This window comes from Phyllostomus discolor, chromosome 8 (assembly GCF_004126475.2).
Source record: "Phyllostomus discolor isolate MPI-MPIP mPhyDis1 chromosome 8, mPhyDis1.pri.v3, whole genome shotgun sequence".
NCBI lineage: Eukaryota > Metazoa > Chordata > Mammalia > Chiroptera > Phyllostomidae > Phyllostomus > Phyllostomus discolor.
This window is the reverse complement of record NC_040910.2, coordinates 102,733,393-102,749,995: the sequence shown is the minus strand read 5'-3', so window position 1 is coordinate 102,749,995 and position 16,603 is coordinate 102,733,393. Positions and strand designations below refer to the sequence as shown.

Below are 16,603 nucleotides of genomic sequence, written 5' to 3'. Positions count from 1 at the left end.
ACAAAGCAATCTGAACAATATTATTTTGGGGATTGGAAACAGGGTATTTCTCTTTACTGAAGTTCTCTAAGGCAAAGAAATAAAGAAATACAATCATTCTTTTCGTGCAGTCTTTTCAAAGTGTGCGGGGTGGGGGCAGGAATAAAGGTTGAAGCTGTCATAGGATTTTGTCTATTTCTTCTGAAACTTCTGGCTTCATTTTCCTCTCCCCCTCTGTCTTCACCAATGTCTCACCATCACTTTTTCATGAAACCCCCAGACTGGCCCTCTCCTCTGACATGTGAGTTCAGAATATTTAAATCTCATTCAATCCAGCTGGCCAACTCCGAAGAAAACTAAACATAGGACTCAAAATAGGAAAATAAAAGGAGTGGAGGTGAAGGAAATCCCTCCCACACATAAATCCCCTTCTTAATGGCACAGATTTATACTTAAAAGAAAGCTAAGGTGGCCCTCAATTCCGATTGGTTTCCGGGAAGAATTTGTTTCTGGAAAATACACACGGGTCTTCAAAGCAGCAGGTCCTTTCAGGGAGAACTGGAGTTCAATTGACCAGGCTGACCCAATCCCTTTATTATTATTATTACCATTAGCCTCTGATGACTTAACCAAAATTAGCTTCGGAGCAGTCTGGCTGAAGGGGGGATTAATTAATAGGCATCAGTTGAGTTTGTTATTAATAGATAGAAGAATAAAATAAAAACGTTGGTGGGGGTTGGCTGGCTGGGCCCTGGCTTTATTCAGGCTAAATGATTGTTACAGCAGTGATGGTGATGGTGATGATGATGATGATGATGATGGTAAAATAATAATTTGAATAGATGCCCGAGGCCGAAATTTCTGTCGCTCCCCCTGCAATAAACCCGCAAACCACCGCAGGACCAAGGCCAGGAGAGTGTGGGAAGCGAAGGAGCCAGAGGCGAGATAGAAAAGAATGGAGACTCAGCCGCCGCCGAGAAAGGGCCCGGAAGGTTTGCGGACGCGCTTAGCCCCTGGCTGCCGCCGCCGCCGCCGCTGCCGCCGGGCTGTCTCGGCCGCTGCTGCCGCGGTAGCTGGCGACCAGCTATGCTGCCCCAAGGTGGCGAAGAGAATGCGTTCAGGATGCCGAAACGGTTAGCGATGGCAGGTTCCAAGCGCACGGGGTTGAGGGCCCAGCCCTACGGGCGGCAGCAAGTTTGGGCGCTGGAGGTAACCGAATTAAAAGGCGCTTTAGCAACTCCGCTCCGGGACTTTGCCAGGCTGAGCTGGAGGGCGCCGAGGCCTGTCTGCCGGGACAGTGAGAAGAGGGAAAGGTGCCCGAGGGGGATCCGGAATCTTGGGATCCAGGAGAAGTGGGGGTGGGGAGCAGCTCTACCAAGCCAAACATGACTATTTCCCTTGCCTCCATGTTGGAAAAATCCAGGCTCCATATGGCTTCTCCGGAGCTAGACGGTGGCTCCTGGCTTCCCCCAGGGTCTCGCTGGAGTGAGCCACCCCAAGAACCCCACCTTGCCAGGCACACTCTCGGAAGAGCCAAGGAAGCCCCGGGAGAGGGGACAGGCCACCTTCCAGGACTTAAAAAAAAAATTTTTAATGGAAAGAAGAAAAATAAAACAAGAAAGGAAGAGAAAGGTTAGGCTCTTCTTAGCAGCGGGAGAAAAATTCAGCCCTGGATCTGGCTGCTGAAAGAAAAGAAGAGAAAAGGAGAGAGGCAGGAGGAGAGAGGGAGGGAGAGAGGGAGAGAGAGAGAGAGGGAGGGAGGGGAGGGAGAGAGAGAGAGAGTCAGTCGCTGCGTGGAAGGAAGCTTAAAGCTTGTGAACTCTTCTTGAACCGAGATTGGAGTCATATGGGCCATAAATCATTGAGACATACTCTCCGCCATTCACAAACTGATAGCCTATTTTAGTCCAGCTTACCTTAGCCACCGACGAGGGGAGAACAGGCAGACATAATATATATTCACATCGAGCCCCAGCGCGAGCGGCAGGCGAGAAATCTCCCCTCCTTGAAGGCAAAGGAAAAAAAGACCACTGTTTAAAGCTGCGTCGCCCCCCCTCCCCAATAGCCACCCCGGCTGGGGAGCCCGAGGGGCAGACCGGCCGGAGGTGCCGCGCGGCGTCCGCTTCAATTCACTCGGCTTAGGAGCGGGGGTGCGCAGGAGGGAGGGGGTGGGGAGCGGGGGAAAAACAGAAGACCGAAAGGTGCTCGGGCTGCTGGGCTCGCCGAGAATCCAGCTCCGGGCTCCGCCACGGCCAAGTCGCCACAGTGTGGTTGCCCTATAAGACTGGTACGCCCTACTCTCCGTAACAATGGCCTCTGCTTTTGCACAGGGAAAAAAAAAAAAAACCACACAGACACACACACTCACACACACACACAAGCTCACACACACCCCCACCTCTCCCCCTTTAGCGAGCTTAGATGCCTGATAAGGAGGGAAGGTGATCGTGGTATTGGGGGAGGGGGGATTTTTAACCCCTCCCCAAAAAAAGAGTGTGTAAGAAAAGAAGGTTAAGAGGTTTGGGTTGGTTTTTTGTGGGGGTTTTTTTTTGGTTTTTTTTTTTAGAACAGGTAAATTTTTAAATGGAGATTTTAAGCAGGGGAGGCAGGGGGAGCAAAGGCAAGGCAAGCCAGTTGGAGTCACAGCTCCCCCCGCCCCAGCAGCAAACCATTATGCTAATTGAGAAGTAGCTGTTGGGAGGCCTAGTCAAAGGCACGTCTTCCCCGGGGTGGGGGTGCTGGGTGCCCCATGCATTCATAGGCAGTGGAACACTAGGACTTTTTTTTTTTTAAAGTAGTTTCACTCCTCCGGGGACTAGTGGCTGGGTCTCCTGTGCTCTGACTCCTTCCATCCGAGTCTCCCAATCTGTTTCTTCTCCCCCCACACCCACTCAGTTCTCCCCCTCTCCCCACAAATTTCCAGGCCCAGTTTCCAACTGGTAGGGGGGGAAGGCCAGATTTTTTTTTTAAACAGCCCCTCCTTTTTGAGAACAGACAACAAGCGGTGAGTGACGATTTTAAAACTCCAGACCATCTTGCAGGGGGAGGAGGGGGGAGGAGAGGGTGACAAAAGGAGGACCCCGTGTTTAGCTGGAGCTCAAGACCGGAGAGCGATAGAGTCTGTAAGAACTTCCCGGAGAAGTTTCTGTTACAATTCTCACCTCTGGGTGGGCAGGAGGGGCTGAGAGGTGATAAGGGTATTTGTACTTCTAAGAAGATGAGAAGAACTAGCAAAATGGCTTGATTTTAAAAGCGCTGGCAGAAGGGATGGGTGAGGGGGGTACGTTTTGCTGCCGTGATGGTCGTCCTCATTATTATTACTCGGAGCAAACCTGGTTGTTTTCTGAGCTCCATCAGATTATGATTCTTGGCAGAAGGGAGGAAGACCACAGAAGCCAAACTTTTCTTAAGGCGTGTTTGGGACGGGCAGGAAAAGTGGAGGAGGCCTGTGGGTGGAGGGCCGGAGCCAAGAATGTAGGTGTCTGCAGATTTGGGTCTGGGGGTGGGGAAGTCATTCCCAGCAGAAGAAAAAGGCAAAAAGGGCTGCAGGACGTTTCCAAACGCGGGAGTGTTTGAACTCGGCCTAACTGCTGACTCGGGGTTTAGGAGACAAAATAAAAAGCAAACAGTCTCTCTCTCTCTCTCTCTCTTTTTTTTTTTTCCTACAAAGGCAGCTTGGAAAACTTGTTCTCTTAACTTTTTGTAGATAGAACCAGCCACTACTGTGTGACCTCCTGGTTAGAATATTTGGCTTTTGCCTTCTCCCATCTGGATGCACCAGGAGAGACTGGACTGGGTGAACAAAGGTGAGAGATGGTTTCCAGCTATTGTCTCCCTTCCAGGAGAGGGTGGTCGTGTCTGGCAAAGCTTCCCTGATACCCTGTGTTCCTCACACACGGGCTCTGCCTTGGGCTGAGGAAGGGTTCTCTTCTCATAGGAAGTGGACGCCTCTGGCTCTCACTTCTTCTAGGGCCCCTAAGTCAGGCTCCCTAGGGTCCTGCTGAATTAGGGGACAGGGTACGCATGACCTCCATACCCTCCAGCAGTAGGAACCACAAGGAGAGCTTCCCACTGTGATGTCTCCAAGGATCCTACCACCCACCTAGAGAGTTGGTGGCTTAAAGAATTGGGTGGGAGTATATGAAGATGGAGGGTGTGAGCCATTTTTTTTTTCTGTGTTTATTAGTAGTATTAAGAAAAGAAAAGGAAGGAAAAGAAAAGAAACCCAGATCAGACACAGTGTTGGAGCTCACGCCAGGACCCTCATAGAGAGGGATGAGGGCTGCCTGAGTATGTGGCTGCCAGATACTCAGGGGTCCGTCCTGAGACCTCTAGTCCCTGGTGAGAGACCAGCAGAGCTGGACCCTAGGAAGCTTTGCGGTTGGTGGGTCAGGGACTGGCCCCAGGGGGTGCTTCCAGAGGCTTAAGGGAACCAGCATCTTTGGGTCTTTTCTCTTACTCTCCAAACCTCAAAAGCCAAGAAGGTACCTCAGACCCCCCAGCTCTGCTTGCTGCTGCTAGAGAAGGTCGTCAGGAAGCGGACAGAAGAGAAGAACCTGGTTGCATCAAGGAACAGAAAGACAGCCCGGAGGACGCACGGCCAGCTGCAGGCCTGCAAGCCCGGGCCTCGGGCGGACCTGGCCTGGAGCTGAGCTGAGGGTGGAGGGGCTTTCCTGGGACAGCAGTGGGCCCCTCCCCTCCTGGAGCCTCCTCAACTCACTGTGGTCCCTTTTGGCTGTACCAGGAAGTGGGGCACAGTGGGGTGGAAGCAAAAAAGAAGAAGTGGGGAGCAAGAATACTAACCTGGAGACACATTTCAGAGGATACGCACCCCCAAATGCGGTAGGCGATGGAGTGGGACCTCTTAGTCAAGTCTGGAGCACAGAGCCCATTTGAAATGTTTGGGAGGCGATTAGAACCCATTTTGGTTTATTTCTTATCTTTTTTTCCTTCCCTTCTCAGAGATTTCGGGCTGGCCGGTTGCCCCTAATTGGGGCTAGGAGGGTGGGGGTTGTGGCTGGTAGAAGGGGCAGCCCTGGGGGGCTCCCATTTCGTTGGAGGTGTGGATGCGGGGTTGGGACCTGTCCAACTTCGGGGACAAAGGCAGGGCAGCGAGGAGCTCGGGCAGGGAGCTTGGGGTGGGAGACACCAGAAGTGTCCGTGGGGAGATTTTGGAGTCTGCAGCAAGAGGGGAGGAGAGGGTGTCACCCCTGCCAATGAAGTTGTGGTCCAGAGGCAGGCGACAGGGAGGAGAAGGAAACATTTCTTTCTGGATTTAAGGTGGGAAACTTAGCAACTTTGTGTGTGTGTGTGTGAGAGAGAGAGAGAGAGAGAGAGATTGAAAAAATGGGGAGAAAGATGAAAACTCAGAGACCTTAGTGTAATCTAATAATTAAAGGCAAAAGTTAACAATAAAGGTACAAATTAGAGAAAATGTCCCCCTTCCTAGGCATTCTTTTCTCTCTGGTTCAGCTTCCAAAAAGCCAGAGCGCTTGCTCTCCTTGAGCACTGGCACCCCCTCCCCCACTCCTACTCTGTACCCAGTACCAGGGGACAAGAAGTGTTTTAAACTCCCCTGAGAGATCCCTGTCTGCCCAGGCTTCCAGGCCTTTGGGGGGCTGTTTCCCCCCAACACAAACCCATCAAAGAGCAAACGAAAATTCCCCTCTCAAGAAGCATACGTTGGCTGGCTCCTTTAACATTGATTTCTGATTATCAGCCTTGGGGCGACCAAGGATGCTGCCCCTAGCTCAGCCTGCCCCAAATCCCACCCACCCGTGCGCGGGTCCTAGAGAAGCTGGGACCTGGGGCTGAAATCAGCCTCTTCACGATGACTCTTTCTGGCCAGGTCTGGGTTCCCAGACCCACACCCTCCTAGCTTCATTGCCCAGTCCTGTGGCAGCGGCAGAGCCCTGTAAAGTTCACACACGCACACGAATGAATTTCCATCTCTTCCTAAATATTAATAAAGGTTTTTCAAGCTGTGGGGTTGTAAAATGGGAATTGCTACCGAAGACCGCTCTTGGTGTCGGGATCCCCAAACCTGCCTTCCCCCCACCCTCGGGATGCGGGAGCAGACGGGAACAAAGGGGCAGCAGCGCGGCGGAGATTTGGCGCCTCAGCAGAGGCCAGTGTAGACCCGGCTCAGCAGAAGCCGGGATCGAAAGAACAAAAAGGCCACTGGGGCTGAAGAAGAATCATCCAAACTGTGTTCTCCCCCAATCCAAGCTGTAGTCTCCCCGCTACCCCAAGCGGCAGGATGAAAGGGAGGCAGGAGGAAAAAAAAAAAAAGCAGGGCGGCCATGGGGATGTGCGAAGCTTCTTCAGCGACCACGGAGGCCGCCTGAACACACTGATGGGGTTGCCTCCGGCCAGGTTGGGAGTTATGGGCAGGCGGGATCCTTGCTGGCTTAAGAGGCCCTTTGGAATCAGGCGTCCCGCCTCATCTAGAAGCTCAGTCCCGGCCTAGCAAACCCCACCCCTTGGGGCTGATGTCCTGAGGTCCAGACAAAGGTGGGCGGAGTGGGGAAAGCAAGAGGGAGAGGGGGGAACCCAGCATGGCTGGGTGGAGGGTGCTGGGGAAGGGAGGGAGAAGTAGGAAAGAGAGGACCAGGGGCCCAGCCGCTGCGAGTGACTGCGCAGGTCTTTCCTGACAGATTGGATGTCTCTCTCCCAGTGACCTCTGTTTAGCAGACAATAACTCACCGGATTAATGACCAATCAGCGGAAGGCCTTCCAAATTGCCTCCAAATATAAAACTCCAAAGTCAAACGGGATAGGGCCAGAGTCTGAACCTGCCAGTCCCCTATATCCTTCCTCCCTCTCTCTCTCTCCCTCTCTATCTCTCAAAATAAGTTTTGGGATGAGGCCTTAGGAAGTGGATCATCTGGCCAGAGACTCTGATTTTCAGAACCAAGACGAAGTTGTTTCCCGCCTCTTCCCACGTCCTCCAGTCCTCCAGTCCTCCAGCACAACTCAGGCCCTGGCCACACGTCCCAAGGCAGTCTGGCAGCCTCCTCCTCTCCGCCTGGACTCCTCATAGCCCTGATCCTACAGGAAATCTCCCCTCTCATAACCATTCAAATTCTGAGAAGCTCACACCCCTTTTGAATTTTATTTTCTCCCAGTGGGGGGGAAGAGATGGACAATAAGAGCAAGAATGGACCTGGGGATCACCCCCTTTGCAGGTCTCCTCTCCTGGCTGCCCTTGGAGGAGGTCTGGTGTAGTGCTGTGCCCCCCACCCCCGTGGTCGCCCTCTCTCGGGAAGAGAGGGTCCAAAGGCCCAGGGATCAGGGTGAAGCTGGGGGTGGGTAGCCTGCCATCATGGAATCCAAATTCTGAAACCACAGTTCAGTGCCTGGCTGGGGTAGAAGCTCAAGAACTGCATTCTGAACACCTCCAGCCCCAGCCAGAGCCTGGCAGGAAGAGTGCCTTGTTCCGTGAGGTCGAGCCCTCCTTCCAGAACCACGCTCCATCCTATGCCAATTCCAGCCCAACCACCTAGCAAACCCCACTCCATTGCCTTCTGTTTCCATTGCTCTCAAGGGCCTGGGCTTCTCCTCCAGCCTTCAGGAGGAGGAATGGTGTAGACTCCAGTGGGTTTCCCGGAGCCAGCCTGCGTCACCATCCACTGCTCTGGGCAGAGGCTCTGGGCAGGTTCCAACACCCTGTATAACGCAGATCAGCGTGCAGTGACTACTGCATGCAAGGCAGCTGCTCCCAAGCCCTAGAGAGTTCCTCCAGGTCAAAACTGGAAGAACTCCGGGATTATCCTGTCCACTCCTGCCATTGCTACAGATAGAGAAACTGAGGCCCAGAGTGGGGAAGTGACCTCTCTTAAGTCATCCTTGAGATAGGCTTGGGAGTCAGGAGCCTTACATTCTAGGTGTTCCTAGGGTGGCCGTGTGAGCTGAAGCAGAGAACTCCCTGGGCTGCAGGGTACTCTTCTGTGAAGCCAGAGCGTGTGTGAAGGGGGCTGGGTTGGGCTCAGTGATCGTCTGAGGTCCCTTGTTGGACTGGGAGCTTGCGGCTGTCCGTGTGCTGATGTAAAAGGGGACAACAGTAAGCAGTAAGGATAGACAGAGTTCAAACAGTGCCAGGCACCAACGAAGCCCAAGACAGGGCATTTCCTTTGGGGATTTAAATGTTTACACCTTCACTACTGAACACCAACCCCATCCTGGTCTTTCTTGCCTACCCAGAGGCTCATGCACCAGCTTTTACTGCTCTGCAGTTTGTGCGTGTGTGTTGGGGGGGGGGGGTGTTCCCTACCTTCATCACCAAGTCAAAAGTGCTGTTTATGGACCCAGAAACCTAAGCAGTAAATAATTAATTTGTATAATTAGAGGAGGAAGGCTTCAACCTGGCAATTTTTAACCAGGAGTCAATGCGCCCATTGTACCAGCCTGGCCTTCTCACCCAACCCCCCCAGCTCTGCCCACATACCTACCAGCTTTCCGACTGCCTCCCCCCAGTTGGAGACCAGCGTTCCCAAGATGGCCAGCAGGGTTCACGGAGTCAGACTCTGCTCCCTCCCCACAAAGTTCTGTTCCCTGCTTGCTCCCCCCCCCCCCCCCAGAAATCAGCCTGCTTGCAGCTGCCCCTCCTAGCTCGCTCTCCCACCCCCTGAAGCTGTGCAGGGCTCCAGGTTCGGGCTCCCTGCTCTTGGGACGCATGTAATCCACCTCCCCAGCTCAAGATGGCCCAACAATACAGCGAGTTTGCATTTCAAGAAACTCCCATTAATATCAATTTACTTCACTGAAACCTCGGGTTCTTCATCAAGTTGATGATTTATGATAAAATCAATTAAATTACGGCCACTTAGGGCCCAGCCGCTTCCTCTCAGATTTCATTGGTGCGGGGCCCAAGTGTCTGGTGGAAAAATGCAAGTTTAGCTGGAGGCGAGGAAAGATAATTCTGCGGCTGAGAAAATTTAATGCAAAACAATTTCCAGGCAAAGCCAGGCGTCTGGACAGAAATGCAAGAGCCACCAGTTGGCCTGCGGAAATAACCATCTGGGGGTCAAAATCTTTTTCTCCCCACCCCCACCGTCCTGCCCTGTTCCCCTTTGTGCTCCCTTGCCCCCCTTCCCCCCCAAGCAGGGACTTGGGGGAATTTGACCAGAAATGGTGAGACCCAAGCCTGCCAAGGCCCAGCCTCAAACCACGGTCTCTCCTGCCATCCCGGGCCCTTTCCTCCTCTCTCCCTCCCCTTCTCACACAGCTACTCTCACTAATCCCTTAGTCTCCCACGGCAAAGTTAAAGGTTCAAAGTGAACATCAGGTGGCGCGTGGGCAGATGGCACAGAAGGGCCAGGGGCCCGGTCAAGTAGACTCTGCTGCTCGTGGCCATGGGAGGAAAGAAAACACAGGCGGAAGCAAGCAGCACCCTAGGGTGAGGGCACGGAGCAGCAGAGTGTGTCCAGAGCACCAGGACCTGAGAACACCCAGTCCGCTCCCAGCTCCCTGTGTGCCCACTCACAAAGCCACACTGAGCCCGACAAACCCCAACCCGAGCACTGACGTGTACACAAACACACCTACACGTGTGCATGGGTGCACACTCTCCTTCTACCTCACGCAGACCCACCACATTCTGCGCCTGCAAAGGGACCATTCCCACCGCCTCCCCACATCTGAGAAAATAAATCCCAGAAAATCAACCTGGCACTGCCTCCTACTCCAAGGAGAGGGGCTTCTCCCTCCTCTATTCTGTTTGGTGTTTAGTTTCCAAAGCAGGCAGGGAGTCAACACAGCTTCTCTGAAGCCATAAATCACCCCCTCTCCTACCTTCTCAGTTTAACACCAGCCTCAGCGCAACCCCTTGTAGTTTCAGCTTCAAATAACCCGCAAGGTGCTAACAGGCTTGGCCATGCTGGCAGCTGGACTGAGGGAGCAGGGGGCCCAGCTACGCTTGCCCCCTCCCCAGCAGATGCCCCTCACAACCCCGGAAAGCCCTGCATAGCCTCCCACACCCTTCCTGAGAGGGCGAGCTCCCCCACACTCCGAACTCCGTTCCTGTCCACGGACCACATGCACACCCACATTCCTGCACACTGCCCTGCACACGGGCTCGTCTACCCCATCAGCCCCCACTGTCCTCTTAAGTTACCTTCACCTTTGTCTTCCACGGTTTGGATCCAGCCTCTTTGCTGACCCAGGAGAGAGGGGAGAAGGGTCCCCATCACCCTGCTCTCCACCCCAAGCCCACCCCGGGAGCCCTGGCTCAGCACCCACACTTACCTGTGCGTCCGTCTCCCGCTAGGGCGCAGGCCGCGGCAGGCAGCTGAGAACGGGGCGCGCGCCCGGGAGCCGACAGCCAGGCCCGTGTCCCTTGGCCCCGGCTGGGGCTCTGCCGGCTGAATCCCGGTCATTCAGACCCTGGCAGCCCCGAGACGGCAGGCCAGCCGCGGGGAGAGGCCCGGCAGCGCTGCCGCACCCGGCCCCCGCCTCCGCCCCGGGCTTTGTTCGGCCTTCGAGGACGCGGGGCGGCGGGGCACGCGGGGTGTGCGCTCGGGGCGCAGCTCTCCGGAGAGGCCCGGGCTCCCCCTCGGCCCGGCCGGCCGGGCGCCGTGCTGGGGTCTGGGCTCTGAGAGCCGGCCAAGTTGCCGGGGAGGGGAGCCGCGACTGACGGGGGGCACGGCGAGGCGCGGGAGCGCCGGGGGCGCCATGGCGGAAGGGAAGGCGGGCGCACGGGCGGCTCTTCAATGTCACCAGCGAAATGGGTTCCATATGTCCGGCCCGGCGGAGAAGGGAGGGGAAGGGAGAGAGTCCTAGGCAGGACGGGACGGGAGGGTGGGGGTGGGGGGTGCTCAATGGAGGCAGCAGAGCAGCGGCGGAGGGTTCAGAGAGGGACTGGAGAGGAGAAAAAGGGTCACATTTTCCAGTGTTCCCGGTTTTTAAAAGCCACTTAGGGTGGTAGGAACTTTCTTCCCCCTTTTTCCTTCTCTTTCCTGAAAGACGGGGAAGGGAGGAGTTCGGCGCAGAGAGCATTCGTTTGTTCGGGCTGGGGATTTCTGGGAAGGGCTGTGGATGGGAAGCGAGAAGGGAAGTTCGTAGGCGGCTGGAGGACCCACTTCTCCTGGTCCCTAAAGAGGAAAGGAAGACACCGAACCCACAGGGGAGAGGGAAGCCACAGAAAGACCCCAGGGTCCAGGTGTGAGAAACTGAGCCCAGCACCCCCATCTAGGGTGTAACTCTGTTTGGGGTCAGTCCAACCACTAAGTTACTTAGGGTGGTGGCAGAAGAGGACATGGAAGGGCCCAAGACGTCTTGGCCATGCCCTGACGCTGCAGGTCCCGCCCCAGCTGCCTCACACCTGACGTAGCACCTGCCCCCCACCAGGCCTGCTCCGGAGGCAGTTGTTTCTGGGATGGTCCCAGCTTTGGGCAACTGCCTGTAAAGAAAGCAAAGTGTGGGGGAGCTTCCAGACCCTGCAGCCCTCTCCCCTCTGCACCTGCCCCCTAAAGGATCTGGGCTCCTTCTCCTTGCCTCTCTCTCCCTCTCCCCCTCCTCACCCCCATTCCTCACCATCTCTGTTGTCTATGTCCCTTCCTCACAGCCCCTTTGTCTTCTCACACCCTGCCTCTCTCCGTGTCTTAAGTGAATTTGAATTGAGCCTTGTGAAGGACGTGGGAGTGTCTCCAGAAATCACTTCTGGGCTTGCTTATTAGGCTGCCCCTCTCCCTGGGGCAGTGGGGAACCCTTGGCCTCCGGGCAGGCGCTCGACTCAATGGGTAAAACCCACCCTATTGTCAGGGAGACATCCTCTTCTTCAGAGAAGGGGGCAACCCCAGGGGTCTCCTCCCCACTCCCCTTCTTCTCACTTAGCTGTGTGTGTTCATCCGAGTGGCGGGGCTGCGCCTTCCAGGACAGCCTCCTGGCTCCCTGGCCGGCCTTTGTCTCCACCCGCCCTGTCGTCCTCTCCGTGCACTCTCCCTCGACTCCCCGCCCCGGAGAGGGGTTCTGCTGCTTGTGCTCTCTCTGAGGCCCTCTCTTTTCCCTTCATTCCCTCTCTCCTCATCTTTCCATCCAACTCCTCTGGCCATTAAGGCAGCGGCAGCCCAGCTTCTCAAAGGCACAGGGAAAGCATGAGAGCCCTCTAGACAAAGTGGACACCAGTGGAGTCTGGGGAGAAAACAGAGTCAGCAGCTTCCCTCAGACCCCTTTTATCGCATGTGTCCTGCCCCGTCCCCTGGACAGCAAGCCCCAAAGGAAACGGAGTGTGCGCGCGCACACACAGAACTGGTAAGAGACAGAGGTTCAAGGAACCCAATGTGTCTATTTAAAAAACAACAACAGCAACAACAAAGTCTTTTCAAACTTGAGGATTTAGGGGGTAGGCCTGCAGGCCCGGATGGAGAGCATCAGGCCTCACATAGGGAGCTTTACGCAAGGGCCAGCGACTGAAGGATAATGGTGGGAAGGGATGGTCTCCCTGCTTTTGTCTCCTGGGGAAGAGCCTGTGTGTAAGTTGGGAAAAGGGAAAGGGAGGGGGTATCCCCAGGGCCCAGAAGAGACAAAGACCTGAAGGGGGCTGAGAGAATGGAGAGAAAAAGAGGGGGGGTCAGACCGCGCTGTCACAGGCACAAGCAAAGGCAGCAGGGGGGAGGCCAGCTAGAGGGGAGGAGCTGGCGACACAAGGGTAGGGGCCTGGGGGCCTGGCCCCCCCCCCCCCCCCCCCCCCCCGCAGCTATGGCCACTCCTGAAGACGGAAGCCTTCAGCCCGCACCCTTTTGTTGCCCACCCTCCAAGACAGGCTGAATTCAGAAGCTAATGAACACAAGTCTCCCTTCTTCCTCCTCCTCCTTCTCTGTGTCCCTCTTCCCCTCCAAGGAAGAGGTAATCCTCCCCTCCTCCCCGCTCTCTCAAGGGTTCCAAGGCTTGGGCCTAAATTCTGGAACACTACTTTGGGGGTGAACTCACTGCCTCCACATTTACACCCTCCTTGTCAGGTGAGAGAGAAGGAAAAGCTCACCTCCCACACTGTCTGGGAGTGTGTGTGGGGGGGATCCTCCAACATTTAAGGATGGAGGGCCTGAAGGTCTTGGAGCAACCCCCCCCCCCTTCTCAGGTGTCTGTGCTGCTGCCCCTGGCCTTTCACCCCGCCCCCAGGGTCTCCAGCCCTGTCAAAGCTGCCCTGAGTGAATCCGGGCTCCACCTTCCTTTGATCCAGGCCAGGTAATGCCCCCATCCCTCCTAGCCTAGGGTCTCTTCCTCTTCTTGTCTTCCTCCCTTTTCAGCCCAGACTCCCAAAGTGGGACGCTTCACCCACCCACAAACCCGCCCGTTAACAAGGACAGGGCTCCACGCCCACCTGGAGCACAGTGCGGAGGCCAGCTCCTGGACGCTCCACCACTGGGGCCTGAGCCACAGCTCCGGGAGGCTGGTGCCATAAATAATTAACACCTGGGCGCAGAGTCGCTCTCATTTTCCTACTCAGAGGTTTACACTAGCAGGCAGAGTTAAATATCACAGATAATAGTAGCTGTAAAGTCCGCTGGCCCAGCTCCAGTCAGGGAAGAAAAAGCCAGCAGCAGCCGGGACTGACTTGGCAAAGGCTCTGGCCCCCTGGCCCTCATCTATCACAACTCGGAGGCGCGGCACAGCCAGCCTGCCCCAGAAGCCACCTCTAGCTTTTCTCGTGACCAGCAGGCTCTTCCCTCGTGGGGTGGGACTGGGACCCCCATATGAAACCCTAGAGCAAAGTTACCAGCGCCCCCCCCACCCTCCCACACATAGTCTCTAGCCCATTTGCCTCCTCTCTGAATGGGGGCTTAGGGAGAGGTCCCAGAAGACACTTCGACTTTGTGGGACCACCTGATCCCGGAACATTTCTTTTCTAGAAAAACTTGGGAGAACTTAGCCCCAAACACACACAGTCCCTCACTGCTGAGGAAACTTTCTTTGTTTCAGGAGGTCGAAGGAAGGCTACTGGGGTGTGAATTCATTTCCTTGTTTTGTTAGCCAGGAGGGTGGGGAGCCCGGGCTTCCAGCCTGCCTCCCTGCCCTTCACCCTCTGTCTCCATTGTTTCCCTCAATTTGGGCAGCCCCTTCTCCACCCTAAACACCCCGCCACGCATTTCAGCCCTATAGGTTAAGCTTCAGCACTAGAGCTGAATTGCACAGGGACCTGGATTTGGTCCCCATCGATTACAAAAATCTTTTTTGCCTTCCACGCCAGTCCTTTCTTCCTCCGCCTCCACCTCGCTTGCCCCCAGGCTCCTCTTGCCCTCAGAGTTGGGTCCCTTCCCCCTGGCTGGAGTCGGAGCAGCCAAACTCTGGAGGAGAACCACTGGGGGAAAAAAAAAATCAAGCTCTGTCTGCTGCTGCAGGAATGTTGGCTGTATCAGGCTCACAAATATAATTTTTATATTAGGTCATGGTCTTTGACTGGGTTTATATGCCAATGAGGCATTTCTGGTTTACCAAATTTATACAAATCTCGCCTTAATTGATAATCACGGATGCTGTAATTTAAGACCTCCAGCTACAGAGCTTTCATATTAACTGCTGATATATTACTGTAAATCGTGTGAAATAACCAACTCCTGGGAGCAGCGCAGAGAGGGAGGAAGTGCCTCTGAGAGCGGCTCTCTCCCGGCCGCAGAACCAGCCCAGCTCCCACATCATTTTCAGTGAGAAATGATTTATCGGAGACACGGCCATAAACAACACAACTCGCTCACAAACACACGCAGACGCTCGCACACGCACACGCACACACAATGGCTGGCATGCCGGCTGAGGAGCTGACACCCTTATTGCTATAAATCAAGGAAAAGGTTGGAGGAGAGGGAGGGGAGAGAGAGAGAGGGGGAGAGAGAGGGAGAGAGAGAGAGAGGGGAGAGGAATATTCCTAAAATCTCTATGCAATGCCTCAATGGGTATAAACACACAGAGCACCGTGTGAAGAGAAATGGCAGGAAATGAAGATGGCTATTTGTCACAGTTTACGACAATAACATTAATAACAAACAATAAATTTACATGGACATATAAGACGCGGTAGGTAGTGAGAAACCCCTTCTACTTACAATACCCCAGCCCGCGGTGTGGCTCCGGCTGCGGGGCTGTTTTATTGCTGTCTCCCTCTCTTTTTCTCTCTCTCTCCCTCTCTCTCCCCCTCTCTCTCTCTTTTTTTTTTCTCAGGGTACAGGCTTGTTTTTCAAAGGACAGTTGAATTGCACGTCAGAAACAGGGAGACCGAAGCCTGCGATTTTCCTGACGAATACATATCTATTCTGCAACCTCGGCATTAATTATTTAATGAATCACGTGACCAGGAGGGGGAAGGGGGTCTTTCGATTTCAGGCTCAAAGGACCACTCTGACCTTCCCCTTCAGGAGGAGAAATTTTCCTGCAAAATAGGTTCCCCCCCAACCCCACCAATGGAATAGTAGCGAGTTCTCCTTCTCTAGCCCAGATGCACGTCTCTGCCTCCCGTATCTACAGCTCCCTAACCACCCCCACCCCGACACACACTTACCTACAGCCCACCTCTCCTCTCTCTCTTCTCCTGCTTCTGCTTAGTTCGTGGAGGTGCAGAAATAGTCTGCTGGGGCGTCGGGGGTGGGGGTGGGGTGGGCGCGAGCCCTTCTCCAAGCCCCCGGATTTCTCAGCTTCCAGTCCTTCTCTCTGCATCCTTTAAGATCAAGATTCCCTCCAACTCCATTCTCTCCCTCACTCCTAGGATACTGATTTTAGTGGGACCCGCTCCCCCTCTTCCTAAACAATCCACAGAACGTCTAAAGGGACCAGCTTCAAAAGAAACACTTCATAAGTCCACGTTATATATGTATAAAGAATGGGGCTTCTGGCTTTCATTCTCGTTTTGATCTTTTGTGGTACCTTTACAGAGGGGCAGGGTGAACAGGCGACTCTGGGACTCGCGGAGTGGAGAATAACCGCAACAGACACTTTTTTCATCTGTGGTGTTACTGTCATAGGGAAGCAGATTCTACTGACCGACCGACACACGTCCGGACACAAAGACCCGGACTGAGGTTTCCACACAAAAGGAGTGGACTCCCAGCCTCTCTCTACCTAAGTCACACCCTGCCTCCGTCCCCTCACCCCCAACTCCAGTGAAGACAGCTGGAGGTTTGAACTGGAGCGGGGGAGAGAAAAAGGAAGAAAGAGGCTTTGAAGTCGGCCTGGCGGCCTCAGGTCTCTATTTCCCAGGTGTTAGAACCCTGAGCTTCCAACCCACAGACAACGCAGGCAGATCCATGGGGAAGGATGAGGGGTGCTGCATATTAAAGGAGGGAACACCGGGATGGTAGAAGAAACCCATTCCCTAGGCCTAGAGAGAGAGAAACAGCACACAAACACCTTTATCTCGGAATAAACAAAACCACCCCGGACCTTCAAGTACAGCTCGACCCAGAAGGAGCAGAGCAGTTACAACCAGAATCGGGTTCTTGGCTACGATACGGGGTACGGATGGAAAGGGGAGCAGAAAATACATTCCTGGAGAAGCACCTCACTGCACACTCCCCAGCCTTATCTTCTGCAGCTCTGGGGCAGCCTGGCCACAAGCGGCCCAGGCAGGCGGGACAGGGAAAGGACAAATGAGGTTTATGGAAGAGAAGCGTGGGGATTCCCCTTCTGATTTATTTGG

General features: G+C 54.7%; 1 protein-coding gene across 6 annotated transcripts in view; it reads right to left on the bottom strand.

Moving 5' to 3' along the window:
- The window catches only part of HOXB3 (homeobox B3), a 55,340-nt gene that overhangs the window by 4,758 nt on the left and 33,979 nt on the right, over positions 1 to 16,603 (bottom strand). For 5 of the 6 annotated variants that reach the window (XM_028522084.2, XM_036033812.1, XM_028522086.2 and 2 more), the window contains exon 3: positions 1,896 to 1,983. The gene's annotated coding sequence lies outside the window, so the exon portion shown is untranslated. Of the gene's footprint in view, positions 1 to 1,895; positions 1,984 to 10,224; positions 10,765 to 16,603 lie in introns of those variants that run through there. The other variant, XM_028522087.2, reaches the window with a different exon arrangement.